We start from the raw sequence: 21,156 nt of genomic DNA on the forward strand, positions 1-21,156 counted from the left end.
AAGGGTAAGATTTCACATTTATCAATATTAAGACGGTATCCAGAAACTTTGTAGAAGGAGGAGACTTGATTTAAAAAGAAAGGTAAAGTGGATTGTGGATCTGAACAATATAACAAAATATCATCAGCGTAAACTGATAGTTTAACTTGCTGTTGGGTGCCGTAACGAAAACCAGAAATACTATCATCAAGTCTGATCTTAGTCAGAAAAGGTTCTAAAGCTAAAACAAACAAAAGAGGGGACAAGGGGCAACCTTGACGTACACCCCGTTGAAGGGGAAAATAATCGGAAGTCATACCGTTCGCAAAAATTGAAGCATGGGGGCTAGAATAAAGTAATGAAACAAGAGAAATGAATTTAGGAGAGAAACCGATCCAACGAAGAGCTTGAAACATAAAGTCCCATCCTATTCTATCGAAAGCCTTTTCGGCGTCAAGAGAGATAGCAGCCAAAGGATAAGAAAGGGAGGGAGCTTTACTCAAAATATTAAAGAAAACTCGGGAGTTATCGGATGATAAACGACCTTTGACAAAACCTGATTGTTCTGGGCCAATAATATTTGGTAGTAGGGGGTCCAATCGAAGAGCTAAGATTTTGGCGAAAATTTTATAATCTGTATTTACAAGAGAAATGGGGCGATAGTTTTTACATAAGGTATGGTCCTTATCTGGTTTAGGAATTAAACAAATGAGTGCTTCCTGAAAGGTTCCCCGGGAAGAACCAGAATCAACAAAAGATTGAAATAATAGAAGTAGTTTAGGAAGGAGAAGGGAGGAAAAATGATTATAAAATTCAATAGTGAAACCGTCAGGCCCAGGCGCCTTACCACGACGAAGGACAGAAACAGCATGAGAAATTTCAGAGAGGGAAATATCCGAATCAAGGGAATGAAAATCAACATGAGAGGAGGGAGGGGGAGGAATGTCTTGAAAATACGTAAGGAAATCAGTGGGATCAGGACTGGGTTCAGGAGTGTATAAAGTTTGATAGAACGAAACAAATTGATTTACTATGTCTTTATCTTTAAACAGAGAAATTCCCGCCGGTCCTTGTAGAGATTCAATCTTTGTTTTCTCCCGTCGAATTTTAAGATAATTAGCTAATAATTTGCCCATTTTGTTTTGACCTCCATAATAACGAGAGTTGCATTTAAGGAGAGAATTAGAGGCTGCATTAGTGGTAAATTTGTTAAAATCGAATTTGGCTGAAATGAGCTCTCGAAGGGAAGATTCGGAGTTAGAGGTATAATAAGCATATTCTAACTGCTTAATTTTATCTAGAAGTTGAGTTGACTTAGAAATCGATTTCTTTTTCTTTTGAGATACAAAATTAATGACAAATCCCCTAACAGCCGCCTTAAAAGAGTCCCACACCATGACAATGGATGAATCAGGAAGATTAAGTGTGAAAAATTCAGTGGCAAAAACTGTGAATTGGGTGCAAAAATCAGAATCAAGGAGTAAAGAATTATTAAATCTCCAGCGTCCTGAGTGAGGAGAAAAGGGGATAAGGTCAATATCAACAAAAACGGGAGCATGGTCTGAAATCAAAATAGAACCAATGTCTGAGTGAAGGGCAAGTTGAGCTAGGGAGTTGCTAAGAAATAGGTAATCAATACGGGATTGGGAATGATGGGCGGGAGAGTAAAAAGTGTGTTCTCTAAGGTCGGGATTACATAGTCTCCAAATGTCAACTAGAGCGTTATTTTGAATAGATGTAGTAAATTGGGAGTGCATTTTGGAGGAAACAAATTTAACTTTAGAGTTTCTATCTAAAATGGGATCAAGAACTTGATTGCAATCACCGCCTAAAATAACATATTGTTCATCAAGCATAACAAGTTTTTCAGAGATAGCAGGCCAAAACAATTTATCAACTCCTGTGGGAGCATAAACATTAAAAATAACAATTGGTATCTTGTTTATAAGAAGATTTACAAGAACCCAACGACCATTAACGTCACATTCTTGAGATACAACAGAAACGGTTAACTTTTTGTGACACAATATAACTGAACCATTTTTCTTACCTAAGGCAGGAGAATGGAAAACATGTCCCACCCAACAACGTTTGAGTTTTACAACCTCCTTTTCCGAAAGATGGGATTCTTGAAGGAGGGCTACATCAGCTTTAAGCCTAGCCAAATGTGTCAGAACTCGTTGACGTTTAATGGGGTTATTTAACCCCTTAACATTCCAAGTGACTACTCGGAATAGAAATCAAAAGTAGAATGATATGGAAAAGGAGATATAATAGAAAAGGTACATTGGAAGGACAAGAGAATGGTAGTAGGAATGTAGAGATAGAGTAAGTAAGAGAAATAAATCATGAGAATAGATTGAGAATACAGTGAGAAAAAGGGAGAGAAAAGAGCAGAGAGAGAAGATAGGAAAAGAGAATAGTAAAGAGGACAGAGTAATATAAAAAGAACATAGAAACATACCAATGAATACAGAACGGAGACGAAGACGAATGGGTGGTGACGACGCCAGAAGATGACGACATCGACAACGGAACACACGCCACCGAACACCGGAAAACCAGCAGAGAACTGGATTGAGGGGATGCATGAATACACCGGGATGTAGAAAGGGGTAGATCATCTATAAGAAGACAAAAAAGAAAAATATTAGAGAAACATACGAGATATAAAATACAAAATACCAAAAAGAAAAATACTAGAATAAGATATCAATCAGCAGGGACTAAAGAACAAAAATATGACACAGTAGGAGAACGGAAAGGCAAACAATTCCTTCATGCGCGACTAAACAGCTCTAGCAGTGTCCATGACGTCGGTCTCTTGCTGACGAAGAAACTCTTGAAGGACCTGTGGATCATCGAAAGTTGTCGTCTTATCCTTATAAGTCACCTTGAAGAGACAAGGGTGAAGCAGTCCATATCTTGCATTCAGAGCTCGTAGTTGCGGTCTCAAGTCAAGGAATTGTTTTCGACTATCAGCTGTCACTTTAGCCACATCCTGAGATAGGTAAAGACGATGACCTTCCCACATAACCTGTTTTTTAGCTTTTGCTGCTGAAAGAACCTGCAGGAGATCAGTATATTGTAAGAACAGCATGATGACTCCTCTGGGTTTGTTGGAAACTTTAGGACCAAGTCTATGAGCACGTTGTATATTGAGTGAAGAAGAAGGAGGAAGATCCAGAATGTTTGGTAGAAAGGTTTGAAAAAATGCAGTTGGATTGGACCCCTCTGTAAGTTCCGGAAGACCATAAAGGCGTAGGTTATTTCTGCGATTACGATTTTCCAACTCCTCAGTCTGCCTCCTCAAGAAAGAAACATCTTTTTCCAGAAGTGAAATCCTAGAGCTTGAGGTTTGAAGAGCCTCCGTGGCCTGTTCCACCAAAAGAACACGTGATTCAAGAGTAGACCATTTATCGTGTAGAAATTGCAAAGTTTTAGTAGTCTCAGCCATGAAGGGTTTAAGCGCACGAATTTCCTCAAGAATAAGATCCATAGAAGCAGAATGTGAAGACGAGCCTGGGGAAGGTGGGTCTTTTTTGAGGCGCTTTGTTGAGGCAGGTTGCAAAAGTTTACTTGAGGGAATATTTTTTGGAATTGCCCCAGAAGTTAAGTCCGGCTTATGTGAAGCAGGATCATCCATGGTTGGAGTCGTGGAATCGTGGAATCAGAGTCTGAGGAATGACGCGGTTTGGGCGTTGAAGCAGTAAGCTTGAGGGTACGCAGTTTCCCCATGTAAAAAATATGAGGAAAAATATTAGTGCCACCACAGACCACAGGACAAAGTCAATAGGAATAATATTCCAGGAAGAAACACAGTGGCACGGCACTGTGTAATGCGTAGAAGAAGTGCGCCAAACAGAAATAGTGAAGCTGAAGAGATGTCGTATTAGTCACTATATTGGCTGCGAAAAATACAGTTCCTCCTCAGAAAAACCTTCAAATATGATGTGCAGAAAGAGAAAACTGGAGCAAATCAACATACATTGCATGTAAGCACAAGCACAAGGACAGTTTTGTCGGTGATTCGCAGGTTCCCCAATATGGTAAGGTGACCAAAGAAACAATGGTCAGTATGAAGGTTGCTGTATCATTACTGCGCAAACAGAAATATTTTAGTAATCCAAGAAGCGTAGTGCATAGTGAAATGTGGTTGAAGAAAGCGCCAGCCAGGATTTCTTAAGTGAAGAGACAAGGCGGAGGTGCTGAGAATGACGCCTGCACGTTAAGATATGAAGAGAATATAAGCTGCTACTGAGGAGGCATTCCGCAGAGAGTATAGGCTGATGAGGGAGGTAGAAGTGAAGAAGAGCCTTGAAGATGAAGGAATGAGGCAAGCATGAGGCAGCTATCGCTCAGGAAAGCGTTGCGTGAAAAAAGAAAATGTCGGCCGCCGAAAAAGCGGACCGCGTCACAGCGAGAAAAAGTACATATCGCCGGAATTAGGAACCAAGGAGCAGAGCGCTTTGCTCACCTCATGCTCCCACACCAGATGCGACGTTTGTCTTCTGGGAAAATCCGGTGAGAGCGGAGAAATCTGCCGGCGTCGGCGCCCGGTCAGCGGAGCTCCGACGCTAAGCCGCCATCTTGTGCGGCGCTCCAGCCACGCCCCCAAGATTATGTGCTTTGAGGATCACAAATTTACTGTAGTCTCACTATAATTGCAAATGTGGAAGCATCGAATTCATATGTCCCCTGTTTCAAAATGACATGAATATCTACTCATCATACAGATATATATATATGTATTGTGAATAGAATCAATGATTTTAAAATTTACCTCCCAGATCAGTAATCTGAAAATCCAATTCCTCGATGTAGAAATCTACATTCTTGAGGATACACTACAGACCCGCCTCTACAGAAAAGCTACTGCTGGCAATGCCATATTACACGCCAGCAGCTCACATCCTCACCATCTCATTAGAAGTATCCCGTATGGGGAATTCTTGAGGATGCGGAGGATCTGTAGCTCTGAGAGAGATTTGGAGCAATGTCAGAATGAGGCTATCAGCCCCTGCTACTGCAAGAAGCTAGAAGCAGGGCTAATGAATTGAATAGAGAAGAGTACCTAGCCGCCATTTCCATCGACTCTCCACAATCTAATGTTTTGTGTGAAGAAAGAAACCCCAGTAATGATATCAGTTTAATTACCACATTCAATGGCGAGGAGAAGAAAGTGAGAGGGATACTAAAGAAGCATTGGCCATTACTTAAAACTGACATCAGTTTAGCTTCTCTGATTCCAGATGAACCCTCTATTGTATTTAAACGGGCTCCTTCAATGAGGGATGCCTTGGTCCGATCTAGCCCAGAGGTGATTCAGAAAACCAATTGGTTATCAGATAAGTGCGGCTTCTTCAAATGCATCTCGTGCAGAGCATGCAAGTTTGGGATAAATACTAGCGAATTCCATTCTTCTTTTGATCCCAAACCCATTAAAATCAGAAACCATTATACCTGCCGTACAGATTTTGCGGTTTATGTACTCCAGTGTACTTGTGGACTCAAGTACGTTGGAAGTACTAAACTTCAGGCCTTTAACCGTATCCTACAGCATCTCAGAGCCATTGTAAATTCTGATGCTAATTATCCGGTGGCTCGCCATTTTGAATTAATCCATAACAAAAACTTAAACGACCTTAAATATTATATCATCGATGCGGTACCTAAAAACATCAGGGGAGGAAATAGGGAGAAAACCCTCAGACAATTAGAGAGTAAGTATATCTTACTGTTAGACACTAGGATCCCTAACGGGATGAATACAGGAGAGGATCTTCATTGCTTTTTATGAACAGCTATTACACATCATAGTATCCTGATTCTCCTGCTTGTAAATTTTGAGGAGCAGTATGCGTTTCTTTTTTGTTCTAACAGGTATGCCGACGTGAGAGTAATTAACTTGCCGGTTGTACTCCTATAGTCTGTATTTCTGTAGGGTTTGTTACCCATACATCAGCATCTATTTATTGGTTTAGGTGGCTACGATCTATGACCCTTGGCCGTTAGTATATTTGAGATATGGATTCAGTTATACCTTGGGGGACAGATTTCTCTTGCAACATTATATAATGAACGAATTTAGGCACTATGCCATAATGTTTTCTATTTGCACGTATTCTCCGCTGCCATTTATTGGGTGCATTTGTATTCGGTGTCATGTCATGTAACCCTCCTAATAGGGGTCTACGTGCCATCCCCAGTGCTTTCTGTACTTTGATATTTCCTTAATGTTTTTTAGGAATTGCACTAGTTGTTTTGCACATTTGCACTTTTTCAATAATCGATTTTAGCACTTGTACTTTTAGCAGATTGAGGTTATAGATCAACTATTGCATTCAGCACTTTATGGGAAGACGTGTTTTACAACTGAAACGCTTGTAATTTGTAAATATTGCCTCCGATATACCCTTGAGGTACAAGAACTTTACACTGTGTATATAGATGAATTTTGTAATTTTAAACAAGTTCGTATAAATGTTCTATTTATTTTCGACTCGGAGATGAAACATTAGTATGTCTTCTATGTTTATTTTTGCTGACGTTGCACCAATCTGCATTTGCACCTTATTTAAACACAAGCATTGGTTCCTAATGTCATGTGATCAAGGCTACCGTGTTGTAGCCGAAACGCGTTATGCTGGTGACTGTGGAGCAATAAACTTACCTTGAAGAAATCTGGGAGCGTTGCTGTGGTCTGTTCCTACGTTGTGTGTCCGGCGGCCAGTGCCGGCAGGTGGGAGTTCGAACGGATGTATATATATGTGTATAGGTATATCCATACTAATATAATAAAGAGAGAGCCCAAACCTTTGAGGCGGGTAATCTCAGGAACCACAGCACCAATCACCACCCAATACAGCGTTGGAAAGGGCAGCTGCAGCAGAAGGACATAGGCTATGCAGACGCCCACCATATACATTTAAAAGGTAGAACCGTGCCATCAAAGTAGTCCCTTGTGGGCGTGTCTGCGTTGTGCTGTGGGCGTGTGCTGGGGGCCTGTGATACGTTCCGCCCTCCACGCCATGTCTCATATTGTGTGCTAATCCCACCCTGCTCCCTTTAAATACCCCTGCACCCCATAATCATAACCCACCCTTATTCCTTAAAATACCCCAACACCCTTAAACACTAACCCATCTTAACCCTATAAATATACCCTGTACCCCAAAACCCAAACCTATCCCTAAACCCTAATACCCCTGTACCCCAAAACCCAAACCTAGCCCTGAACCCTATAAATACCCCTGTACCTCAAAATCCAAACCTACCCCTGACCCCTAAAAATACCCCTGTACCCCAAAACCCAATCCTAGCCCTAAACCCTAAAAATACCACTGTACCCCAAAGCCCAAATCTACCCCTTAACCCTAAAATACCCCTGTATCCCAAAACTCAAGTCTAGCCCTGAACCCTTAAAATACAGCTGTACCTCAAAACCCAAACCTACCACTGAACCCTAAAAATACCCCTGTACCTCAAAACCCAAGCCTACCCCTGAACCCTAAAATACCCCTGTACCCCAACACCCAAACCTAGCCCTGAACCCTAAAAATACCCCTGTACCCCAAAACTCAAACCTAGCCCTGAACCCTTAAAATACCCCTGTGCCCCAAAACCCAAACTTACCCCTGAAAATACCCCTATACCCCCAAACCTAGCCCTGAACCCTAAAAAAAAGCAGAGTCATGGTACTTTCGTAATGAAAGTATGCGGAGTGATGGTATGCGGAAAGAAAGTTGCGGAATAATGGGTGTTTACCCTCCCCGGTAAGAACATTGGTGGCACGGCGGCCCACATCCCCAGCAACATACTCCTATTTTTTCACCACCCATTTGAAAAATGCACAGGTCTCTCTCATGGATGGCCAGCACCGACATACACTTTTAGACGCACCCCCCGCCACAAGTTCTAGAATTGCGAACTTTAGAGCTGGGGAGCTACGTTCGAATCTCGGCATCAGCTCAACATCCTGTGATTCCAGGCATATCGCTTTGTCTCCCTGTGCCTACCACAAATGAATGTGTTCTTCTGTAATGTAAATTGTGCTCATGCCATGTTGTCGAGTTTGCGCTATATAATATTGCAAGGAAAAATAAAGTAGGGAAACTCGAGTTCACACACTACTGAACGCGCACTCTTACGTGCATCAGCAGTGCACTGTGAATCTGAGCGTTTCACAGGCCTGTCACAGATAAGAAATGCTATCAAAACGAAATCCTACAAAACAATATACTACTGGCCGGCAGCAATTCATCAGCCATGCAGATATACAATAGTCCCATAATGCCTCATTGAGACATAAGTTGAAATCTCCCAATTCGAGCATGGTATTAATGAATTCACACGGCAGAATCTCTTTTCTTGATGGTCTTTGCTCTTCTTTTAAAATCCAAAGGCCCCAGAAAATCCATTGTGAGTTTGCACAATGTCACTGGAGACCTGCGCAAAAAGGAACAGTCTGTTCAGAATGTTATTCAGTTGATGCGCATTTGCAGGGCAGATCTAAAAACATAAACATCCTCACGTGTGGCTGTGAAACACTACCAACTCTTCTAGCAGCACCACATTTGTAAACTTATAGGGTCGGGGGAGGCCTTGACATAAAAATAATAAGCCCAACAGACCTCACCGCTTACACTACTGCTTTCACGGTGCCCAGTCGCCAGGCCTTGCTCAGTATTCTGAGTCAGACGGCAAGTTGTCATTGGGAAACAGGGTTCCAGCACCTCGGATTGGTAACGCTGGCATTCGGGCAATGCCCGAGGGGCCGGTGTCTGAGTTCCTGCTGTGGGCTGCTTTTTTGAGCAGTCTGGGGCCGATTTGGGCGGTGTCTCTATTTTCGCAATACAGCCAGCGGCCCAGTGGGTGGCTGAGTGGCCTTTCTGCAGGCAGATTGGCACTCATTACCACCCTCCCTTGCCACCAACACCGCCGATCCCCCATCCCCGGTTTAGCAACAGGCAGAGGTATCACTCCCTGTGCCTCACTGGCCGGCCCATTAAGGTGTGCACATACTGAGCGAGGCAGGGGGCCTCAGTAGAAGTGGCCTCACTTGTTTTCAGGTGTGTTTCACTAATGCGTGCATTTTTTTTAACCCCCGCCCCTCCTTCTTTTTAATGCAATTCCGCTGAAGCAGTGATTTGAGGAAAGGCATAATGTGTAATGATGTATATGCGCCCCCACACAGTGCACTAAGACTCCAAAGAGATGTAGAATGCTTTATTCTAGGGCAACAGTTTCTATCATACACATAGAGCGCCGAGCGTCTAACCAGCTCTTGCTCCGGTCGCTAACTGCCGTTCTCCAGCTTCGCGCCCTTCGCCTATCGCTTCTGCGCATGCGCGCGTGCCTCGCTCCGTCTATAGCGTGACGCGTCATCGCGTCCACGCTCATAGACTAGAGCGCAACACCACATAATGCAAATGGGGGCCGATTTTTTTTTTTTTGTGTACCCAGGCCGATTTTCAGTCCCGATCCGACCCTGGGAAACACCGTCCCGCACTGAAAGTTATCAAACTTTCATGCGCGGAGTCCACATCTCCCCATCAGCCTGCTCCTCTACTGACTCTTCCCGAGGTATACCCTGGGGGCATGCCGGTTCAGCACTATCCATACTACTTCCACCATAGTTGCGGTTACGCCGGCGGCTCGAAATGACTGGTGGTGTGTGTAAAGCGTCTACTGATGATGCTTTATTCATATCACCACCCCCCCTTACGTGTGTGTGTGTGTGTGTGCGTGTGTGTGTGTCTGTGTGTTTTTGTGTTTTTGTGTGTGTGTGTGTTTGTTTGTAATTATGCCTTCCTCCATGCCGGTTCGTTAACCGTGTCACTTGCCTCTTATTTAAACATTTCCTGCCACATTCCCATTGGGCAATGAAACGTAGCCAAAGAGAACGGACTGCTCATTTTCCTTCCGTTGTCACAACGTACATTGTTTCATTATTCCAGTAATTGTGCCGGCCATCTTGTATCAGTAACAGCCCAACGCGTGTAGGTTGTGGAATGCACCCCAGACCTGGGGTTCCAGTGAAGTGGAACTCTATCACCGAGACCAAGACTTGTGCGTTCTTGGCTTTTTCTCTCCGTTCAGGTGGAACTCATTGGAGACAGGAATCAGGCAGGGCGCACGATGCACCCTCCTGTGACAGTATCTGTAGATCTCTGCAGACGTGAACTGGGAAGCAATCTGAGAAAGCATCCAGTATCCGGCTCTCCAACAGAGGTCTTTGTTTTGTCAGATGTTAAAGACGACTGTGTAGGAGGCAGGGAAGGAGCTGGATGTTTTAAAAATTAGTGGGATGGGCAGGTAGATTGGGAATCTTGCCTATTTAGTTACTTAGGCAATAGAAATAACGGAGCAAAACAAATGTGAAAAAAGAATAATGTTGGGATCAGAGGAGAAGTCTGTTTTTTTAAATTTGTAATGGTGGAAAAGACAGAGAAATAAAGAATCTCACATATTTCATTATATAGGCAGAGATGATTCTATAAAAAACAAAAATGATCACATGTGAGATAGGAGATTTTTTGTTTTATTTTGTGTAATGGGGACTGGTAAGTAGGGTCTGTGAAACAAATATTAACAAATATTTTTAGATATATATAATCATTTGTAAACAAATTTTCTTTCCTCCAGACATACCGATTCATCTAATGGGTGTCGCACACTGTTTTCTACAATACACCATCACCAAACAGCAACATGCCTTTGTAGATTTCCATTAGCTCACTCTTTGTAAACCTACAACACCCTCCAAATCATTGGAGAGCCATGCCCTCTAAGAGGTGAGAACCTCCACAGTAGCAGTCCACTCTCACTCTTCGAAATCTGCGGTTCTATTACACGTTCGCTGAATCTTTGCATTTGACCCTGTGCAGCATTGCTGTTACAATGCATGTATTACAACGAAAACCATTACAACGCATTACACTGGGGGGCCGCTCTAGGATAAGGAATAGTTTTAATTTACTATCCAACACCTTTTGGCTAGTTTGCACTACTTAAATACCACATCCCTTTGCACACACACACACACACGCTTTTAATTAGCACACCAGAGTACTTTTGGATAGCAAAATATTTTAATTTGTCCATCATAAAATAAATGTCCACTGACCCGTTTGATGTCTTGTGTATCTTAGCTAAATTTTTACAAAAAATCCCCCAAAATAAAACTTTTTGAACACCATGCTAAACGTGTTTTTCAGTAATGGCTAATCAATACAAAGCTAAAAAAAGTGGTAGAAATATTAACAGCCGCAGACACAGAAGACTCCCATTCAGAAAGCCGTGATGATGAGCAGCTGTTGGAGACTAGTGCCTCTGAGGACTCTGGTTCTGAGTATGTGCCATTGGCGCCAAATCCAATAACTGTAGTAATGAAGATGCACCAAATGAGCAAGAATACATTCACTGTATGCCCCAAGACAGCCAGTCTGTGTATACAAGATCTTGAAATGTGTCTGGTGAGTTCCTGAAACCCACACACTAATGCAGGCTTTGTTTCAGGTCAGCCAGGCTTTGCCCCTGGACAGACAGCCTGAGTCCTAAAACAGCAAGCCATGTTCATATTTCATTGTCCCTATGTGGCGGTATGCAACCTTTACAACGCAACTTTTACCACGCAGTGCTGTTACAACGCATGTATTACAACGAAAACCATTACAACGTATTACACTGGGGGGCGCTCTAGGATAAGGAATAGTTTTAATTTACCATCCAACACCTTCCCTAGTGTCCACGGGGACTGGAGTTGGAATAGTAAATTAAACTATTCACTATCCAGCACCCCCAAGTGTAATGCGTTGTAAAGGTTTTCGTTGTAATACTTGCGTTGTAACAGCATGCGTGGTAAAAGCATGCGTTGTAACGTCATACATCCCTATGTGGCATAACATTAGTAGGCTCCCAGTGGGCTGCTCCAAACATTAGTACTTTTTCTACCATTCACTTCAGCTGCTTGAGAACTACTCAAAGTACACAATTTTGCACCAGTAGGAAAGTTCCCCTTTTTGACATGGTCATCCCCACTTTGTGCCTGGCATTTGATGCAATTTTGACTGAAGTGCACTGTGTTCCTGCTAACCAGGTCCCCATTGCCAGTGCTCTTTCCATAAAACAAGATATCGGTTCAGTTGTACCTCCGTTGGCAAGACTTTTAGCACCTCTGTTAGTGCCTAAAAAATGGTACTCCTATTACCTAGGGCATGGGTGCTAAAGAGGGAGCGTTTGGGCTGCAGCATGTATTGTGCCACCCTAAAGGACCCACCATCAATCTCATGCAGACTGCCATTGCAGGCTGCATGCAATGGTGCAAACAAGTGTGAAAACACGACCCAGAACGCCCCTTAGAGGTGCCCCTGATAACGTACCAGCCCCTTAGGTTTGTGGTGGCAGGCTGGATGATATTGATCAGCCAGCAGACTGCTTCTGACTTCCTGCAGGTGAGAGCCCATGATCTCTGAGGCCAGAGAGAAAGCCTGCTTCAGATGAAGGTGTTCACACCTTCTGCAGCAGGATTGCTAGGGATTTTGCATATACTCCCTGCATGGAAAAAGGCAAATGTCATTCCTCTATTACAAAAACCTAACGCAGACCCGGAAATACTGTCAAATTTCAGACCAGTATCTCTGCTTCCATGGGTTTTCTAAGAAGAAAAAGCAGTAAACACCCAGCTATTGTCATTTATGGAAACCTCCATTCTCCTTCACTTCTCGCAGTCCGGTTTTAGAACCAGTCACATTACAAAATCGGCACTGATGGAGATCACAGACTCAATTAAATTCACAATAGATGCTGGACATAATGGCGCATTGATCCTACTGGATCTCTCTGCAGCATTCAACACGATCTCACATGAGATCCTGCTGGGTGGAAGGCAAGGTCCTGGCCTGGCTAGGATCCTTCTTAAAACACAGAGAACAAGCGGTCTGGCTTAAACCTTTCCGCTTAGAAACAAAAGCAATTAAATATGGAGTCCCTCAGGGCTTAGCCTTGAGCCGTACATTTTTTAAATATATATTTGATCCTACCGGCCTACCTCATTGACTCCTTTAGCATCCAGGTGGTCTCCTATGTGGATGATACCCAATGCTGCTAACATAGAACAGTAATAACTGCGAGGCTAACATAAGCTTTGCTGCCTTATGACAGCAGTGATGGTTTGGCTCAAATCCAACACATTACAATGCAACCCAGACAAGACGGAGGTCATGCTATTTGGACCGACCCCATCCAAGGCTGGTCAGGGGCTTTGCCGTCCCACTGTCCTGCTCGCACCCCCACTGAAATGGCCAGAAACTTAAGGGGTCATAGTTGACACTCTCCTATCCCTCAAATCCCAGATCACGGTTGTGGTCCAAAGTACATGCTGGATTCTAAGGATGCTGAGTAAATGTATCAAACTTCTACCCTGGGACGCTCAAAAGATAGTGGTCCAAGCACTGATTTTATTCAGACTGAACTAGGCAAATCTATATATATAAAAATGAAAGTATATCTGTTTGTCCTTTATGCATTACTACACCATTCATCCGATCGCCTTGAAACTTTTTGATGTTGTTGAGTACACCCCCGCAAAGGCTTCTGACAAAAAAAAAAAGAAAAATGTGTTAAATATCGGCCCTCCTGCCCCCCAGGGCCCTCATAATCTTTCCAATACTGAACGTTTACAGTTTACGGTGCGACTCGCTTTTGCAATGACCTTCAACAAAGCACAAGGACAATCGCTGCAAGTGTGTGGACTAGATTTGGAGAATCCGTGCTACTCACATCGATAACTGTATGTGGCCAGCTTACGCGTCGGCAAACCTTCTGATTTATTCGTGTACGCACCAGACTGAAAAGCAAAAAATACTGTGTATCCATAAGCACTTGAATAAATAAACCGATTTAAAACAACACTTTAGAATGTTTTACATATTAAAATTAATATTTCAATAAAAATGACACAATATAAATTGAATGTTATCATAACAAGTTTCCTTAAATTTCCTTTCTTCTGAGATCGCAGCAACGCGCAACAGGTAAGCTAGTGTTCTATACATACAACTCCTAGATTACCTGACACATGGACTACAAAAGGTCCAGAATATGGCTATTCGATTACTATTTAATCTTCCAAAACACACTTTGATTACTCAGTTTCGTAAACGGTAAACACCGGTAAAGAAGAGGGTGATCGTTAATGCTTTAACAATGGCACATTCAGCCTTTTACAAAACCGGCCCCACCTACCTGCTAGGAAGACTGCCCGCAAAGATCATTGCGCTTGCATACAGCTAGTCTTCCATCCCCGTCACAAAAAAGAGAAAATGGGGCGGTTCAGCCTGCTCGCTGTCGGCGGCTAAACATTGGAATGAACTTTCTTTCCTCCTCAGATGTATACCAGGCCTAAAACAGTTCTGTAAGCAAATGAAAAGCCACCTGTTTATAGATTGGCCCTGACCTCTACATCTGCCACACGCCTAACGCCGGGACACTCGAGTAGTAGTTGTGCGCTATACAAACCTATTCATTCTTTATTCATTCGAGAGAGTGACACGAAGTGCAGTACAACAGAATCATGTCCCTCTTTCCTGATTTCACTGTAGGCCTGCAAAAAGCTCACAGAAACTTCCTGCCAGTAAAACGTACGCCACAGAAGGTCATAATTCAATACAACTTACTTTACTCAGCTAAGCTACGCATCCTATTGAATGGTAAGCCACAATTCTTCCTGAATCCCAATCAATTCATCTGTCGAAAGTTCAGCCTTCACTCAGCACCCAAGGGCAGCCTTCAGTATGACTCTGCTGATCTGATGAACAAAAATTACTAACAGCCAGACTATGTACTTCTGAGCATCAGAAAACGGCTATAATGCAAGACCAGGGAGTAACCATTTGGTTTAAGTGATGATTGTAGTCCTATCGGAGGACAATATTGAGCGACCTATATCACCAGATACATTTATCGCCTTGCGTACTTCAATACCCACCTACCAATTCTACCGGAGGATCAGTTGTTAGCTGGGCTCAACTTCTCCCATGCAATTTGGGAAGCCACCACAATGTGGTTTGCACCGCAGCAATGGCAGAATTGTGAATGTTTGGTTAGTACCTGCAGAGAGTGTCCTTCAAATCGACCGTTTGGTGCTCCCTCGTATCCCCACCGTTATGCTTTCAAATGTTTTTTCTTCGGAAGTGTTCGGTGGCAGCGGGCAGTGGAGGTCTCTCTGACACGCTGGGAAAGCCAGAGTGGGAGGGAGATGGTAATCAACAGGGAGAACAGAGAGGTTTTGTTGACCTTGACAAAATCATCAATCGGATATACTCTTACAGCAGCCCAACACGGAGGCACATACTTCACACATGGGATCCTGCCACCTACATGCACACACTACTACTCCCAAACACGATTCCCTGAGGACAATGAGATTTTTGTCGGGAAACATTCACAGACTTAAAGACTCTAGGAAAGATAGACAAGTGCTGTTTTACACGTAAAGACATAATATAGATGTGTGCCTCATACAAGAGACACACCTGATTACACGGACACAGACTAAACGCGGCGATTCAGGCTGCGGGCGTGTGATTGCGCTACTGCTGATTTTAACTTCTTCATTAAGCTGATTACTAGCTGTATTTTAAAATTGAAATTACTAGCGTAAAAGTGTTTTTTGTTATTTGTTACTGGGCACCGGGCTTGGCAACTCACTTACCTGCTTCCTCACGCTCTTGACCCCGTTCCGCCCCGGCATTGTGCCGTTTGTGCGGAGGGTCGTTCAACCGAGCGCCACTTCCTGCCCTTACACCACTTCCGCCCTGCCTCTCCACCTTGCAGGTTAGCGGTCTAGTGGCTGCTGTACTTTTTCTATTTCTAGCGCGACAACTGCCCCCTCACTCAGACAAACGTGGCGATTCAGGCTGCGGGTGTGTGATTGCGCTACTGCTGATTTTAACTTCTTCATTAGGCTGATTACTAGCTGTATTTTAAAATTGAAATTACTAGCGTAAAAGTGTTTTTTGTTATTTGTTACTGGGCACCGGGCTTGGCAACTCACTTACCTGCTTCCTCACGCTCTTGACCCCGTTCCGCCCCGGCATTGTGCCGTTTGTGCGGAGGGTCGTTCAACCGAGCGCCACTTCCTGCCCTTACACCACTTCCGCCCTGCCTCTCCACCTTGCAGGTTAGCGGTCTAGTGGCTGCTGTACTTTTTCTATTTCTAGCGCGACAACTGCCCCCTCACCGATAAACGTGGCGATTCAGGCTGCGGGTGTGTGATTGCGCTACTGCTGATTTTAACTTCTTCATTAGGCTGATTACTAGCTGTATTTTAAAATTGAAATTACTAGCGTAAAAGTGTTTTTTGTTATTTGTTACTGGGCACCGGGCTTGGCAACTCTCTTACCTGCTTCCTCACGCTCTTGACCCCGTTCCGCCCCGGCATTGTGCCGTTTATGCGGAGGGTCGTTCAACCGAGTGCCACTTCCTGCCCTTACACCACTTCCGCCCAGCCTCTCCACCTTGCAGGTTAGCGGTCTAGTGGCTCACTTTACTATTTGTATAAATGGCGGCTTGGCGGAAGCGCAGCGGACGAGCACAGCGGGAGCGCCGACTTCGCGCCGAAGTTGCACCTACGTTAAGCCCTTCTGCGCCCGTCCGCGGCCGGCCGCGTCCAGCGGCCACGCATTATGTCCGTCGCTTCACGTATTCTTTTCAGGAACTTTACTCCCTCCAACGCCCTGGGCCCCTTGACCCCCGCGCCGCCGGCATTGCTCAAGCTTGTGGCATTTTGAAATCTCATTGCTCCAATCCTAATTCCCCAGACGTGCCTACCCCTATCTCTTGTAACAACTCTGTCCCCCTGTCACTTGTGGATAGTCCACCAGCATCCCATCTCATCTCTATTGTCTACCTCAATACTCGCTCGCTACCCAAGCATCAACTTGAAGTCTTCCAACTGCTAGACAACAGAAATATTGATATTCTTCTCCTTTCCGAGACCTGGTTAACAGAAGACTCCACCCCTGACATCCTCGCTGCCATCCCCTCGGCTACTATATCCTACAGTCCAATAGGGTGACGGGCAGAATGGGTGGGGGGGTCGCTGCTATCATCCGCTCCCAATTCCACTTCACAAACTTGACAACTACCTCCATTCCAAACTCCGATATCCTTACGTTGAGATTCACCTCTCCCAAACTCTCTTTTATTTGTGTCCTTGTTTATCATCCTCCTGACAATATGCCTCTTTTCCCTAAAATTCGGCGACCTCATTTCCCGGTTAGTTATTAATTCTGCCAAAATCCTCATTATAGGCGACTTTAACTACTGGCCATCGGACCCCCGGGAAAGCAGTTTGTCTGCTGAATTCACAGATCTGCTACATGGCCTGAACTGTAAACGGCATATTTCAGTAGCTACCCACACTAAAGGTCACATTCTCGACCAAGTATGGACGGCCAACCTTGACATCTCCCCTCCCCTAGTCTATCCTTGTACTTAGTCGGATCACTTTTTTATTTCCTTCTCACTGAAACTTACTTTACCCACCCGTCCCCCATCCACTACTAATGTTACGGCACGTAACTGGAAGCGAGCCAATATCTCTCATTTTCACTCTATTTTGCTTACTACAACCCCCAGCGACATGACCTTGATAAACATGCAAAACAGCCATCCTCGATCAATGGTTGATACAGGCGAGCGATGTGATCGCCCCGACGAGAACCATTAAAACCAAACGCCCGCATGATGCTCAGCGCTGGTTTACAGACCAACTCAAACTGGACAAATTAGCTCTCAGATAAGCTGAGCGCCGGTGGAGACGTAACTATCATCCCCTACTAAAAACTGCCTATATTGACCTATTAAAACTGTACAAAAAATCGATTCTATCGGCCAAATCCTTTTATTTCTCCCAGAAAATTCTTAGCTCAGCATCCAAAACTAAGGAAATTTTTTCAATCGTAGAAGAACTCTCCCTGCCCGACCGTGTTACCGCGCAACCCCAACCCTCACAGACTCTCTGTGATTCCCTCAATTCGTTCTTTATTGATAAGATCACCACCATTAAAAATAACATTCCTTCCCCTTCCTCATCCAGTGTTTGCTCCTTACCTCCCATGAACCCTTGCTGTTTGTACAAATTCCCTCCCATTTCCCAGTCTGAATTCACCTCCCTATTACACGCGGTCAGCTCAGGCTCCCCCAATGTCTGTTGTCCCCCTCAAATTTTGAAAGCTACGTTCTTGGCCTGTCCGGGTCCCCCGCTAGTTCTTCTTAATAACTCACTCGCCACAGGCTCTGTCCCCGATGCTTTCAAACAAGCAGTTGTTGTACCTATACTCAAAAAGCCTGGTGCTGATCCATCTGTTCTAAGCAATTATCGGCCGATCTCCCTCCTCCCCTATTTGGGGAAAGTCTTGGAGACCCATGTCACCCGTTGCCTCAGCGCTTTCATTGAAAATTCCTCCTTTCTTGACGACCAGCAGGCCGGGTTTAGACCGGCCCACTCAACGGAAGCGGTCATCGTGGCTGTAATGGATGTGCTGAGACAAGGTGCCGATAAGAACCTGGCCCAAGCCCTTGTTCTATTAGACCTGTCGGCTGCTTTCGACACGGTCGATCACGCCATTTTGCTCGACCGTGTCAGAAACGCGGGCATTCAGGGCTTGGCCTTAACATGGATCAGCTCCTTCTTGCACCAGCGCTCCCAATCGGTTAATCTATCCACCTTCTCTGCCCCCTACTCCTCACTCTCCTGTGGTGTCTCCCAGGGTTCTGCTCTGTCGCCCCTCTTATTCAATCTCTATATGCAACCCCTCTTAGCCTCCCTCCGTCACACCCCTGTCTCCATCTTCAACTATGCGGATGACTTGCAGTTAATTTTCCCCATCAACTCCTCCCCTTCTTCCTGTACCAACTTCCAATCCACTATGCTTGCCATCTCTGAGTGGATGCATTTTAGCCAGCTGCAGCTCAATCCCTGCAAGACGGAGTTGGTATTGACAGGAGGGTCCTCCAACCCCTGGAGCTCCAGTTTTCGGCCCCAATCTCTCAGCCCCCCACCCTGTCCCGTCAATTCCGTGTGGAGCCTTGGCGTTATCATCTCTAGTGACTTATCCATGAGACCTCAAATTAACGCCGTTACTTCCGTTTGCTTCTACCATCTGCGTAGAATTTGTAAAATTCGAAGGTTCCTCACTACAGAGGCTCTCACTCTTGTCATCATGGCCCTTGTCACCTCCCGTATTGACTATGCCAACTCCCTGTATGTGGGGATCCCTGCCTATTATTATTATTATTATTATTATTATTATTATTATTTAGTATTTTGTAGAGCGCACAGCTACCTCCGACGGAGGTGTCCCGGCTCTGAAGACCTTCTCTCTGAAGAGTCAGGGGAGTGTGAGAGGAGGCATTTAGGATTAAATTTGGGAGAAAAACCAGGTTTTCAGTTTTTTTCGGAATAGGGATTCTGATGTCAGAAATCTTAACTCTGTAGGCAGAGTCCACAAGAACTTCAGACGCAGGAGAACTCTCCCTCCTAGATGGACAGTCCCAATGTATCTTGCCCAGGAGTCGTAAAGTCACCAAGAAAATAGAAGACGACCACAAAATGAATGGAAAGTCACGAACAAAAGTCTCTGGGAGGGGAACGCCTTTCGATACCTCTAAAGTCGATAGTGGTGGAAGGTTCGGCAATACACTGACAACCTCGGGAACAACGTCCTCCAGGGCACCATCCGATGGTTTCAATACTTGCTTCCTCACGGGGTTCTCGCACGGAGTCAAAGTGGCTGCGGTTTGAATGGCTGCAGATTGCTGTTCAAACAGTAAGGCTGGGTCTGGTTCCACCAGGAGCATCTCAGATAGGCGCGTGTCCAATTTGCTCAATAAGACATCCACATGTACATGAAACGCCCAAATTTCTGCCAGTATTGACCTCAGCGATGGCTCAAGCACCGTTCGATCCATAGTCTCACGCCAGATACCAATCACAATCACCTCCCCGGGTGAGTCTGGCATCCTCGGGCGGGGGGGGGTTGGGGGGGGGACAAACAGGATCAAGAACGTGCAGATGTGGCAGGTGACCAGTCTTTAGTCGCAGCCACGGTCAACCCAGTTAAGGCCGCAGGCCAGAGCCCCCGACCCACCGAACCCCGGCGGGCCCAGTACCAGGTCCGCGGGACGGGGACCCCCACCCACAGCCAACAGCAAGCAGAATCACTCCTCCATCGATGCTGAGCAATAGAAACGATCGCCGCCAAATTCGGGCTTAAACAAAGCCTCCACTCTGATTGACCGGACCCAGCCTGGGTCTTCCGGCCGATGTTGTTGCACTGCAGCCCGGCTATGAAAGTACTCAAGGCCCCGGCTTCACCGCTGGAGTAGGCCACAATCTTCAACTCAATGGAACTTCGTCAAACCAGCCGATAAAAGTTTCCGAATTTCACCATCGGAGTGCGGAACAGTTCATGCACACAGAGGCTAGGCGTAAAATTAGGATAATGTACGGGATATTGTGGCGGGATACGGAGGTCGTCGGAGCCGGGAGCCTAAGCAGCCATCTTGTTTGCTGACGTAGCTCCTCCGCTAGTCCTGAGTTTTATATGTTTTTGTTAATGACCTGCACTAATATTACATAATTGATTGTGCAGAATACATTACCTAGAAGTCTCACGTGTATTTGGAATTGCTAACACTCCCAGCAGTGAAGAGGTTAGTTAGTTCTTTGGCTGAAGATATGACCATACAGTTTTGGTATGCTATACACGAACAATGCTTCCTTGATCAGTGCAGAGGAAGTTGTCTTTTTGTTTCAGACAGAACTTTAGATCAAGTTTGTTAAAACTGAGACGTGTCTGCATTGCTTATATTACCCCTTTTAAGAGGTCACTACTGTATAAGGCACGTAGGCATGGTTTGTTTCTGTATACTGAAATTTGAGTTGATATCTGAATTTGGAGACCCAACATTGCCTATTCAGCTTCTCCATATCGTTGCATCCAAGTGCCCTGCTGAATTTTCTGTTCCAAGGTGGGGAAGTTTCTGAATAGGTCAGGAATGAGTCTCCAGACAGATCCGGAATTACAACTCATACAGGAATAACACATTTGTTCTGTATCCCTCGGCTCCAACAGGTATTTCACTAGTTAAAATCTGCCAAAAGTTCTG

General features: G+C 44.8%; 1 protein-coding gene across 2 annotated transcripts in view; it reads left to right on the top strand.

The window, feature by feature from the left end:
* The window catches only part of VPS39 (VPS39 subunit of HOPS complex), a 389,790-nt gene that overhangs the window by 195,500 nt on the left and 173,134 nt on the right, over positions 1-21,156 (top strand). The gene's annotated exons all lie outside the window — the stretch shown is intronic.

The sequence above is a fragment of the Lissotriton vulgaris genome, chromosome 9, assembly GCF_964263255.1.
Source record: "Lissotriton vulgaris chromosome 9, aLisVul1.2, whole genome shotgun sequence".
Taxonomy (NCBI): domain Eukaryota; kingdom Metazoa; phylum Chordata; class Amphibia; order Caudata; family Salamandridae; genus Lissotriton; species Lissotriton vulgaris.